General features: G+C 43.5%; 1 protein-coding gene across 8 annotated transcripts in view; it reads right to left on the bottom strand.

Annotated features, from left to right (window-relative positions):
- Positions 1–14,060, bottom strand: part of Plekhg1 (pleckstrin homology and RhoGEF domain containing G1) — a 222,922-nt gene that overhangs the window by 62,927 nt on the left and 145,935 nt on the right.

The raw sequence follows: 14,060 nt of genomic DNA, 5'->3' as shown, positions 1-14,060 counted from the left end.
CTTTACATGATTAAGAAAACCTCGAGGGGGTCTGAGGATATAGCTCAATTGGAAAGTGCTTTCTGTACAAACATGAGGATCTGAGCTCAAGCCTTGGAACCAGCATGAACAATTCTGTGATGGTGGCCCATGCTTGTACTGTACTGGAGACAGGAGCTTGCTTGTTGGCTAGCCAGCCTAGTCTAACGTTCTAGTCCCAGGCTAATGAGAGACACTGTTTCAAAAGCCAAAGCAGACAGAACTTGAAGAACAACACTCAAGGTTGACCTCTGGCTTTCCCATTCACTCTCAAACACATTTGAAATTCATACTGTCTTAGGTTTCTATTCCTGCACAAACATCATGACCGAGAAGCAAGTTGGGGAGGAAAGGTTTATTCAGCTTACACTTCTACATTGCTATTCTTCCCCAAAGAATCAGGACTGGAACTCAAGTAGGTCAGGAAGCAGGAGCTGATGCAGAGGCCATAGAGGGATGTTACAGTAAGTTGTTTCCCCTGGCTTGCTCACCTTGCTTTCTTATAGAACCCAAGTCCACCAGCCAAGGGACGGCACCACCCGCAGTGGGCTGGCCCTCCCCACTTGATCACTAGTTGAGAAAATGTCTTACAAATGGGTCTCATGGAGACATTTCCTCAACTGAGGCGCCTTTCTCTGTGATAACTCCAGCTTTTGTCAAGTTGACACACAAACCTAGCCAGTACGCATATAATGGGAAATCAGAAATGAAAAAAATCAAAGTGCGATAGCGTTATGTTAGACAAGTCTTTAAGATATAAAGGCATCAGATTCTTATATATAGGACATGATTCTCCTTCAAATGATAATTTAGGAAAGTTTAAAAACTCAGCATGTTACTCACTTTCGTTAAGTCTTAAGTTATATTAATGGATTTGGGAATGGAAATAAATTTATATGTCTAGCATTTAAATGTTTCTCAGATATATTCCACATCTGTTAGACCCCCAAGGGTTAAATCAACATATCCCAGGAGCTGTTTGAATTGCCAGGAAAAAGGAAACTGTATGCTCCAGAGTTTATAACTCAGTATTCCTCTCTCTCAGCATTACTGAAGAATGTACTCAGTAGGAAGCAGGGACAGAGTACAGAAAAAAGTGAGAACAGTTGAAATAATGTAACAAAAAAAAAAAAAAACAAAACTAGTCCCTCCCCAAGACTATATTGCAGCTCTACTTCCTCCCACATACCAGATGTAATCTGCAAGTATTGGGGGCAGGTGGGCTGCAACACAATCACAAAGTGACAGGGATCCCATTTCCCAGCAACACAGGAGATGTTGTGCAGAAGAATCCATGGAAGGAGAAGCTGTGACTTTGTACGCATCTGATTCTCGGTTTTTATCTCTTTCCCTAAGCCGTGCTCCTTCTTAGTCTTTGTTCCTTTCTTGAAAAGCAAAGGCTGTGCTGCTAGCTTCCTGGAGGAGCACAGATCGCTGTCTACCCCCATCGGTTTTCATTCTGGTTCTTTCCTCCTAAAAGTGTGGCCACACATGACCTTTATTATCTTTTAAAGCAAGCTTTATTGGTAATGGCTTTTCTTTTCTCCTCTCTCCTTCCCTCTCTTTCTGGAACATCTCATAAGAAAGCGGGCTCACACGATTTTAGTGTAGCTAGCATCAACCCCTACTCCTCAGGTAAAGCTTGCTGTCACCATCACAAATGGGACAGTGGTAAAAGTTGTGTATGTGCAGAGCCAGGAGCAGCTAAGCATGACAGACCTAACAGTACACTTAGAACAACAGGTCCAACCTGAACTTCATCCAAAATACATTCACTGAGAGCTCTGGAATGGGTCAGTGAGTAAAGGCCCTTGTTGACAAGCATGATGACCCGAGTTTCCTCCCCAGAACCCTGATGCTGGCAGGAATGAAGCAACTCCCGCTGGTTTTCCTCTGACCTCCACACTCAGGCCATGGCACATGGTCCTCCTCCAATAGATGCCAAACAAAACAAACAAAAATTTTATATATGTTAAAAATATAAACATTTGATAGTAGTTTAGTATGATATTAGATACTTAAAGTTCTTTGTTATTTTTATATTTGTGTGTGTGTGTGTGTGTGTGTGTGTGTGTGTGTGTGTGTGTGTACACTCACACAGTGTCCAAGGAAGCCAGATGTATCTGATCTCCCTAGAGCTGTAGTTACAAACAGTTGTGAACTGCCCAGCATGAGTACTAGGAACTGAACTTGGGTCCTCTGAAGAAGCAGTAAATGGTCTTAACCACTGAGCCACCTTTCCAGACACTAATTAGACATTTTAAAGGGGGCAGTTTGCATGTAAAATGAAGGTAAACTAGAGAATGTGGCCCCTATCAACATATCAAGCTGAGAGGCACAGCTGGGATGGCGACTGAGCTGCTAGATTCCATTAATGGTTGCTGTAGGCTGTGAATGAAGAACCCAGTCAAGAGCCTTGAAAAACTTCACCGGGGTTATAATAGATAAAGTCTTTCATCAGATCTCTGAAGGAAAGTGCTTTGAAACCCTGAGAGTCCATGGCAGAGACCCCGTATTTTTAAGAGCTGCTTGCTTTTTTGATGTTGTTGAGAAAATAGGCCACTAGGAGTCCACATTTTTGTAGGTCACTCTAGATAACAGATCAAAGTTTACTGGCTACAACTGGTTCCCTGTTCTGACCAAAATTAAGTCTTTTAAATAGGGGACATTAACCCTGAACCAGTTACTGGAAACTAGTGTAGCGTGTGCTGTCCTGGTAGCTGTAATCATACAGCCAAAATGAGAGACTGGAAACTCAGCCTAATAACAGTTCAGTCTCTGCCCAAATGACGGAGTGGGGACATCAGTAAACCCTCCAAGAGCCCATCACACTGCCTATTAATTTCACTGGCTTCATGTCAGCACCTATGGCCATCACACAGCTCATCACCAATCCACACAAGATGTCTGCACAGGAAAGAATTCTTGGCTAAAAAGGAATTCACTGTACTTGAGACAGGAGACAACTGACAGAGTCACTCAGAAAGAGAACTTCCTACCACTCAGTTTCCCTATTGAAACTGTAAAATGTGCTTTAGAGCATCTAGTTTTTAAGTAGTCTATGTGCCTAAGATTCATTGGATGGCGTGTACATGACTGTCCTCCTATGGCTTTTTATTTGAAAGTATCAAAGTACAGTCTAACTTAGGGCCTGTCAAGGTCTTTTTTTTGGAGAGAGCATCTTCTCCATTTTGCAGAATGGTCACCATCTGATACTGTGTTGGGATGCCACTGAAACCAGAGTGACTTACATTTATATACTGATTTACAGTGTTGAAGCACACTCCCTTCCACTCAGCCAGTCTTCCTCCTGCTTTTCCGAGGGCGTGCCAAATTCTATTTTACAAGCTAGAAGTTTACAAACTGAATTACACAGGGTTCCTTCCTCCAAGGAGCTGACTCCTTGGCTAGCTGAAAAGGCAACTAAATGCTAAATGACCAGTAAATGTCCAGGAGAGAAGGACCTACATATTCAGTAGAGAAGGAACCACAGGCAAAGGCAGAAGTGGTCCATTCCAGGAAGGGATTGTAGCCCTTGGGAGGAGAGAAGATCTTTTTAAAGAGAGACACTTGTGCTACCAGATAATGGATGACAAAGGAAAAAGCTTGTACCAGAATTCCACACTGGGGTTGAGTACATACATTGGGTGTATGTACATACATACATACATACATATGGTTATATATATGAGAAAATATGAGATAGGGAGATATACATATACATCATACACATATATATCATATACTGTACATACATATATACCTATACATATACTTCATGCCACCAAAACCCCCTGCTGCAAACTCACTTCCATCAGGCAGCAGTACAGAGCCTCTTTCCCCTCCAAGTCCTAACTTTTTCTTCTTTTGTAACTCTTCCCTTTCCTTTCCTTTGATTTCTTTTTCTTTTGGATGCTTGCCAGAAGTCTAAGAATACTTTCCCAGGCACCCTGGCTTTCCCCACCTGTCCTCTGAAGCTCCGGCTGCTGCCCTCTCTGTGCCATATACACCTGGCTTCTGCCAGGCAGCTGCCTGTTGACTTCCATTGCATAACGCACTGGCCTAACTTAAATGGCATGCCTGTCTTCCTCTTCTCTGTCTCCGATTCCCTGGCAGCTGCTGAGATTTACAGCTTGCCTGTCTTGGTTTTCCTCCCAAACACTAATAAAATTGTCCTGGAGCTTCCTTCCAAGTCTACTTCTAAGTTCTTTTATTAGCAAAACTATCCAGACAAACAATCCAAAAGAGCCCACTCCAAATTCTCTAACAACAGTGGTAGCAATCGGAGGATGCAATGAGATAAATACTCCAGCATCAGTGCCAAAACGGCAACCATAGGAAGGCTGGTAGACCAGAGCCAGTACATGTGGGAGCACTACTCAAACCTGAGAGCAGTGGAGGGGGGGCATTTAACAAGTGATGGGGGTGAGGGTAGGGAGTGTGTCCAGTGAGAGACAGGCTTTGATCAACTGGCCTAGCAGTTGCTGGTCTCCAGGGGAGGAAGTCAGGATTTAATTTCTTTTTCCACATTTTGTCACTGAGGAGGAATGAGCAATTCTACTGGTTCCCTACAGGACACTTCACTGTCCACTGAGGTAGCAGGTGGGTTGAAAGGCACTGAGTACCCAGGATCCATGGCTTCCTCTTTTGTTGGGTCATTGCTAGGAGTCAGCTGGACTATGGGCCTAGGCACCCACTATCTTCCCTCTTCCCTTTTAGTTTTAGTCAGGTAGTCAGCCTGCAGAGGCCAAAGTAAGTAGTTATAGATCTTTCTGACAGGCTGGAAATTTCCCCACTCTAACACGATCTTTCTGTGACATCTCTGAGGATTTGTGGTGGAAGGAGACAGCCTATGTTGACTTGTCACAAGTAGACAGTAGGGCTTTGAGTATCTCAGTCTTGTAAGTCTGCCCCTATCAGGGGCCAAGCTCTGAATAGGGCTTCTGTTTTGTAGCCACTGTCCTCTGCAGAGCATGCCCGGGGATGGCTATGCCTGCTAAGGCTTAGCCTAGAACCTCAGGCCTCTGACTGAATCCCCACTTGGTCACCTTGGCATTCTGTTCCTAAGGGAATGGAATGGAAGGTAGCATTAGCCTAGGGGTAGAGATAACACACCAACATTGGACCTGTTAAGATTGTGGTGACCGAAGGACATCACTGAGGGATCACCAGGACAGAAGTGACCCATGAATAGTTGGCCAAGGGAGTTCTGGCTCATCTCTGAAGAGTTGAGGTCCATTTAAAAGACAATCTATTGATAGAAAGTGGGAGCTAATGCTTATCCTATGTTTCAGGGTCAGTGACCACAGCAAGTGCCCGCCTATGATTAAGTGATTTAAGGGGATCACAGGGCCAGCACACTCCAAGCTCAGCAGACCAGCATTCTACACTAGCAGGAAAGAGCCACCCAGGCATCCTCTACCATAGGAGGAATAGCTACTGTAGCTCCTGCAAAGAGAGGCTTAGCAAGGAGATGCAAGAATTTGGGTAGCGGTGAATACAGTGCACACCCCGATGGAGACCAGGACCTGGGCAAAGATGAGGAAGAGGTGATTCCCTGGACTATAAGGGTCTTAAAGTATAGAGCTGCCCATGATGCCTCTCGCTTATCCCTGAAACAATCTTAGGAAGGTTGGGTAGGAATGGATGTCTAACTCTAACCCTAGAAGGGGCTATTGATCAATTTGGAAGAAGGGTAGTAGATTAATTGACATAGGAGGAAGCAGGAAAAAGAATCTTGAAACTGTAAGATGCCACCCATAACTCTATTATAATGTATAATAACTCTATTATAATGTACTCAGTAACGGCTTGGGGGTGCATGCTGTGCTTTATGTCCTGTGTAGAGGGGTAGAAGAATGTTCAGAAATGACAGTATATCCTGAGAGAGAGAGAGAGAGAGAGAGAGAGAGGAAGGAGGAGGAAGAAGATGAGGAGGAGGGGGAGGGGGAAGAGAAGGAGGAGGTGGAGGAGGAGGAGGAAAACAAACAATTAAAATTTAGGTCACGGGTATGGCAATTTGAGTGGGATAAACATTATTTACAAGGTGTTGAACCATTTTCAAAGTAGATAAACTTTTAATCTTCTTTTCTTCAAATAAACCACTGAAATCTTAGAGCGAAAATGCCTGCAGTGGTTGGCAGATAAAGTCTGAAAGTTCTAATATGGAGGCTGATGTCTGTCTATTGCTTTCTCTATCCAATGCTTCTGTGGGAGGAGGGCACTGTCAAAGGAATGGGAGCTGAGAGCTTGTAGGTTCTCAGCTGCCCTATCAGGCCCCAAACAAAAGCTGGCACTATGGAGACAATGCTACACATCCTCAGAGAACAGGGTGGCTTTAAGCGCTGTTGTCAGGGAATACCTCAAAGATCTTTCTATAAGTGTCTCTGAAGGGAGGGGGTGGAGAGGAGAAGAAGAAAGAAAGGGAAGAGAGTGAGAAAGAGGAGCAGAAGAGGGTGGTAGAAAGAAAAACAGGAAAAATGAAAGACAAAAATGGGGGACTGAAAGAGTAGAAAGGGGAAAGAGGGAGGGAGTGGGGGGATGTCACACAGAACATTAGACTTAGAGGCAGCTCGTCCTCCTGCTGACAGGAGCTCAGGTCTTATTTCAGGTTTCCTAATCTATTGCACAGAGGCTGGTCCTATTGACAGTATGTGGACCTCTGTTAAGGACTCGGAGATGTTTTGATAAAAGAATAAAAAACTCTGAGGTTTCGCCTCATTTAAGTTCTGAAAGATTTTTCAATACACAAAACCAGTGAAAAATGCAAGGAATGGCCCTCTAGTCAAGCTTTGACAAATGATTAGTGCTTGCTCAGGGCTCTCTATTGTCTCCCTTTATCCTCCTGAACATGGTTGCTAAGGCCTCTTCATAGTGAGGACACCAGACACCAGACCTGTGGGAGTGGGGAGTGGGCAGGTAAGGGAGCCAGCAGCTCTCCCCAGAACGGAAGTTTCAGGAAGGGGGAAAGAGCATGGATTTTGTTAAAAACAGATCTGTTGAGAAGAAGGACAATTACTAGAGCCAGGAATGTTTGAATTGGTTTTCTCCTAAAGCCTTTAAGCAGAACTGAGTCCACAGAGCAAGGTTTCTAAAAATTGATTCAACCATTCATCTCTTCATGTAGCATTTGAGACAGTTTGGATAACGGCCCAGGCTGGCCTGGAATTTGCAATCTTCTTGCCTCAGCCTCCCTGGCAGTGCACCTTACAGATACAATGTGCGGCTGGCTCTGTCTGTGTTAAGACTTCTTTATGCTCAGGATGGACGCCTCTTATGACCATTGCAGAATCACTGGAGCTCACAGGCCATCCAGTCTAGCAGATTCACAATCTCTAGATTAAGTAAGAGGTCCTTGATCAAAAAAAAAAAAGGTGAAATGTGATTGAAGAAGACATTGATGCTGATCCCTGGGCTCATGTGTAAGCACATGTATGCACCTTCCTTCCCACAAAAACATATGTGAACATGTAAATACCCCTCTCCCTGACTAAAATGCACTTAAAAGTTTTCAAAGGGCAAGGACCACACTCTCATGTGTTAATATAAGGGTAGACACATGGCACTTTGGAGAAATACTGTTGAAGAGCCAATCAGCCTCTATATCCACAAACTACAATTCTTTTTAATCATATTGGCATTTCTACCTACTAATGACTGAATCAAAAAAACAGAACAAACCAATGCAAAACAGGAAAGCTTTTCCTAGACAGTCTATATACCTTTGGATAGAGTTTAATATGACATTGAAACTTTTTTTTCAAAATGGGCTACCAGAATGTCTAGTAAAACTCCCTAAAGAAAAGGCACAGGACCCAGTACCCTGTGAGCACTGACCAGACAGGTGTTAGAACACATCTGTTGGCAGCTGTTGTACAGGACATGCTTCAGTCCTAGTCACTTGTAGGTAAGACCAGACCAGAGTGGAGGCATTCCTGCTAGACCCAGCTTCCCACTGAACCAGGAGATCTCCAGCGCACATGATACAAACTGGTCTTTTGAATTCATGAGGGCAGTAACTTTGAAACAACCTGCTTTTGTTCTGTTTCTGCTTTCTTCAGCCCTTTCTTGTCTATAAAAGCAACCTCATCAGAAACACTTTCCATTTTATAGAATAAGGTGGTGGCTGGTTCTCACTGCACAAATCAAAACCAATTAAGAGCCTCAAAGCAAGCTTATTATAATTTCACCTTTTGACAGAGAAGCTAAGTGACTACAATCTCAGGATTCATCCTTCTCATTTTATTTAAATTTATTTATTTGTTGTTTATTTTGGTTGGTTGGTTTGTTTTTGAGGCAGGCTTTCTCTATGTAGTGTTGGGCTGTCCTAGAACTTGATTTGTAGACCAGGCTGGCCTCAAACTCAGAGATCCACCTGCCTCTGCCTCCCATCTACCACCTGATTCTCCCTTCTTGTGTCTTTCTTTCCTCCTTACCTGGCTGACTTCACATAGCATCTTTTTTTACACTGCTTTTGGCTTTCTCAACACCGAGCTACATAAGAAAACAGACAGATGCAATTAGAAAAGGCTACATCCGAACAAGAGAAAGTGTGGCTGCCCAAGGACATATAGGAAAGATGAATGTGTTGGCAATACCTGTAAGTATCTGAAAATAAAAAGCCAACTCGTCTTACCCACAAGCAGAGGGCAACTGGCATTATTTGAATCATGGTACGTTGCTTGTAGCTTCAGCTACCTTGCCTAGCTCCAGGAATGGGTGGCCCAACCAGCCCCGACCCAGCCTCCCTTGAATCCACAGAAACACACACACACACACACACACACACACACACACACACACACACACACACACACACACACATACACTTGTTCATTTTCAACTTGCCTTCCTGGCACAATTGCTGGGCATTACTAAACTCCTGCTGCTAGCATGCCCTTAGCTCCTCATTCCTGCTTGCCCTAATCTTTAGTGCCTAGTTACATCTAGTCCCTGCTAACATCCCTGACCACCCTACCTACAGGCCACCATTCCTCCCTGAGACCTCACATGGCTGCTTGGTTTTTCTCTCACCAAAGCATGGCAAACTCCCTTTGCATTTGGCTCTTTACCTCTAGGGACCCAGAAGTCCCGCCTATTCCTTCCCAGCAATTGGCCCATGACTTCTTTACTGATAGATCAAGAACTATTTGGGAAACAGGATCTTAGCATCAGAACTGTCCCTATAATGGTACTTAGGGAAAAGTAAACAAATTCCTCAAAAGGGATTTTTATAGTGTAGAAAAATTACACACCAGTAAATAAGAATGCATTATAAGATAATTAAACTTTAGCTTCCTTCCTGGCTATTGGTTAAGATCATCATCAGTATCCTCAGACTTACTGCTAGGTACTGACTCCTTACTTTACATATGTCTTTACATTTACTCTGCACCACATCCCAGTGGATGCTAGTATTCACCCCCTCTCTCTGGAAGCATCATTTTCCCCAGTCAGTCAGAGAATAAATGACTGAAGTGATGTGGACACTAGGATTCACTGACCAGCCAAGCACTGACACCCTGCATCCCATGTCAAAGGCTTTATTCTTTAACATATATCTTTAAGCAAGAGGGAAGTTTGCTACTGGTTTATTCTAGGATTTAAATGTAGTTTTTATTAGGAATCTACCAGACACAACCACCTTCACTTAGAAGCCAGCTGTCATGTGCTGAAATGACTACAGACTGTAAGACATTACTGCCAGTCCCATTTACGCATCCAACTCTTTGCTATCAGATGTTCATATACACTCATTCCTGGTATGAATTTTCATCAGCTAAGTTCCACCAAATCTGCTTTGTGCTCCGTACCACTTACCATTCAGGTTCTACTGTGTCCTCAGAGTGGCTCACACATTTGTTTCCTTTGCTCGCATGACTGCTCTCAACTCCTTTACAACATACAGCTGCCTCTACCTACCAAGTACAGTATCAGCACTGTGCTAATTTTCAAGTCTCAAAACAAAACACCAAAGCCCTCACCCCCAAGAGACCAACCGACCAACCAAAACAGTTCTAAGATTCTATAAGAGCCCGAAAACTCTTGTGTCTTGAGGCTGGAGGGTTAGGCTTTCCTCTTGAAGATTCAGAGATTCCCAGAGCAAAGACAGAATTGCCACCACTGGAAGCAAAGCTCTGGCCAAAAGGAGGTGCTGCCATATTGAAGTGGACAGGTATATATGGGGCTCAGAACCAGCATGCAAAAGCATCATGCCACCGTGTACTGGTGTGTTGCACTGTGTCACATAGGAGCACACAGATGCCGTAAACTTCTCAGTGGAATGCAGACTGCGTACAACACCTTCTCATATTTTCTCTCATGGTGTTCCAACTCCCTTCAAGAGCTCTGCATATCACTTTGCTACATGGGTGGCCTGAAAGCTTCACCAGCCAGAAAAATGACTAGGGATTCCAGAAGCAAAAATATTCCCATGTCACAAATCCAAGAATGACCTACCGCCTACCCAGACACTAATTCTGGAAACACTGAAATCAAGAGACCAAGTAATGGCCCATTCAAAGAGGTATATAGCTTTCCTACATATATGTTACCAATGGTCACATGCTTAACTTAGTGATGAATCACATCAGCTATGTCATATATTAGAACACCTCCCAACTATTACAAAGCCTGTGATAGCAACATAGCTGCTTCTCCAAGAGCACACTCTCGGGGTTCATCTGATGGAGAAGAAACAGGCTTTAAAAATATAGTCTCGTGGACTGGAGGGATGGCCCAGTGCTTAAGAGCACCGGCTGCTCTTCCAGAGGTCCTGACTTTAATTCCCAGCAACCACATGGTTTATAGCCATCTATATAATGGGATCTGATGCCCTCTTCTGGTGTGTCTGAAGACAGCTACAGTGTACTTATATACACAAAATAAATAAATAAATAAATAAATAAATAAATAAATCTTAAAAAGAAATAAAGACTCATGTTGCTAGTGCTAAATATCTTGGAACTCTGTGACACAAACTAAGGTTTCAATTGGCCACCAAAGTTGGGGCTATCTGACTAAAATTATTTAGAGAGAGGAAAAATCTGGAAGAGGATAGCTCAACTTTCCACTTACAGAGGCACACAGATGGTAACAGGGCTCTTTATGCTGTGTCTTCCCAATAATGACAGGACCTTGTATTACCAGAGATGGTTGACAGCAAGTATGTCACTACTGCTGTTGGCACTAGTAACAGAAGAGAGGGTGGGGCAGAGCTTACTAGAAATTTTCAATGTGCAAATAGAGTTTGTTAGCTTTTGAACGAAAAGTGGCTGTGGTTTGTCCTACCTCATAGTGTTTTTGAGGAGGAACTTGAGAGCCAGAAGACTGAACTTAGAGCTACTGCAGATAGGCATGGATGCGGAGTGTCTGGTACTGGACTCCAGACACCTAGAACAGAGCTGCAGTGGTCAGTTATGGAAGGTTTGTCTTTATATAGTTCCCACGAAAGAGCTAAAGCAATGGAGTCTCTATGTGAGGTTAGTCAGCAGCATACCTCAGGACTCAGAAGATGAGACTGGTGGGTGGGTGTGCAAGCATCACATAGTACCTGGAACCCACACAAAGCAGGACCTTCCATAGTGAGCCCCACCTTCTGGCCTTCATTCTCACATAAATCTCCTGTCTTGTAAAAGATGGAAACTATAGTTATCTGAAAAGCATGCAGTCTGCTTTTGCTCAGATCACAAAAAGAGAATAGAGCTAGACAGGAAAATGGCTCAGTGGTAAAGCATGTGCCTAGCACCCACGAGGCCCTGGGTTCAGTCCTCAGCAGCTCAAACAAACAATAAATTAGTGCTTTAGATGTCCATCTAACCTTTCAAAATATCACTCAGAAGAACCCTGTCCTGTGAGCAGATCTGCCCTTCACTCTCACCATCTCTGTTTGTCTCTGTCATTCTGTCTCTTTAAGTTCTAAGGACTGAGATACCTGCAGGCAAGTATGTGGGGCTTTTAATCAATCAATCAATCAATCAATCAATCAATCAATTACTTATTTTAATTAATGATTGATGTGGGAAGGCCCAGCCCTCTGTGGGCAGCACCACACTGGATGGGTGTTTCTGGGAAGTATAAGACGTAGCTGGTTGAATGTGAGCCTGAGGAAGGAGGCAGTGAGCAAGCATCCCTCTGTGGACTCTGCTGGGTCCTTGCCCTGACTTTTGTTACTTAGTTTTTGGTGTTTATCACAGCAATAGGAGGAAGCCTACTAAAATACTTAACTCAGGATTAACTCATCTTCAGGAATCCTCCATCCTCCTCCGGTATCTCAGTGGATTGGATTTTCTCCTTAGTGGTTCCAGGACATTCCTCAGGAGAGCTAGCTAGCAAGTCTCTCACAGAATAATGAGAGCAATGCTAGGAACCATGCTCCAGCTTACCCACCTTGATGGACAGAATTAGTCTCTGTAATGTGAGCCTGTGCTACCAGGATAAAGAGAGCCAGACAGGCAAGGGTTGGCGGGTGGGCGGGCGGGCGGGGGTGGGGGTGTCACTCTGTGTCAGTGTCAGGAGCTGCATGGACTTTCAACCCAGCTCAACATTCCTTCTGCTCTCCCTCCTTTGTCACAGTGGACAGTTCTTACTACGCCATCTTTGGCAGATAACAGAGCCTGCTAGCCTCCTTTTTAACTTTCCCCCACACTGGCGGAACTCCTGTCTCTTGCAAGAAAAGAAATGCTTTTCTAATCAAAAGTAGATTAACTCCCACCCTTCCACTGCATTTGCAACACTGCTGTCCAGGCCTTAAACAGACCCCAGGGGGAGTGATTTATCCCTTGCTTTGTGCAAAACAGAACAAAAGGGGCCCTGGGCTGGGCAACTCAGCATTAACCGTGGGCTAGCTCATAGACCCCGCCTTACTCTCCGCCCACTTACAGATTGCTGGAGGCCTGGGTGCAATCACAAAGGCAAGGCCTGCTCAAAAACAAAAGAGATTCGGTAGCTTTTCTTGTTGACACAGAAAGAGAAAAAAAATTTAACCTCTAAACAAGTTTCACTAATCCCCCTGATTAAAATACAGGTAGCTTTATTTTCATGATAAATGCTATTTGAAATTAGTTCCAGAAAGATTAATATTAATGCAAGGACTTTACAGCTCCAATCCCACATCACCAACCCCTGTGATGCAGAAAGCATAATCTACAGCAGCAGGGTACTGTTTGTCTGTGTTAATTAAAAATAACAAAAGGAAATATTTTAAAGTGTAAAGAGTGGCCTCTCCCAACTCAACACACACACACACACACACACACACACACACACATCACATACACACATACACAAACACACACACACAAACACACTCACACACATACACACACAAAAACAAAACGCATACACACACAAAAAAAACACAACACATACACACATGCACACAAACACATACACACACACATACACACACACACACACATCTACACATACACTCACACATCCACGCACACACATACATAACATATTTTCTGCCCGTCTGATTATCTGTATGTATGTGTGTATGTATGTAAATATGTATGTATTTGTATGCATCTATATATAATATATGTATGTATATGCATGTATATATGTATATCTGTGTGTATGTATGTGTATACATGCAAATATATGTGTATATATGTGCATTACATGTGTATGTGCATTTATACATGTATATATGGCATGTATGTATACATGTTTGTATGTGTATATGTGTGTATGTATGTACATATGTATGTGTCTGTATGTGTATATTTATGTATGTGTGTTGTATATGTGTATACATGTGTATGTATATGAATGTATGTACATATGCATGTACTATGTATACTTTGAGATTACAGCAGGCTATTGGGTGACTTCCTTGATCACTCTTACTGTTTCTGTCAATCACTGAACTTCGAGCTTGCTACTTCAGCTCCAATGGCTGCAGAGCCCTTGGGATCTTCCTGTCTCCATCTTCCTGTGTTAGGGTTACAGGCATGTGCAGTTGTGCTTGGCTTTGGTGATTCAAACTCAGGTCCTCATACTCTCGGAGTAAACCCTCTTACCTACTGAGACACCTC

Source organism: Rattus norvegicus, chromosome 1, assembly GCF_021556685.1.
Source record: "Rattus norvegicus strain SHRSP/BbbUtx chromosome 1, alternate assembly SHRSP_T2T, whole genome shotgun sequence".
NCBI lineage: Eukaryota > Metazoa > Chordata > Mammalia > Rodentia > Muridae > Rattus > Rattus norvegicus.
This window is presented reverse-complemented; position numbering and strand designations above follow the sequence as displayed.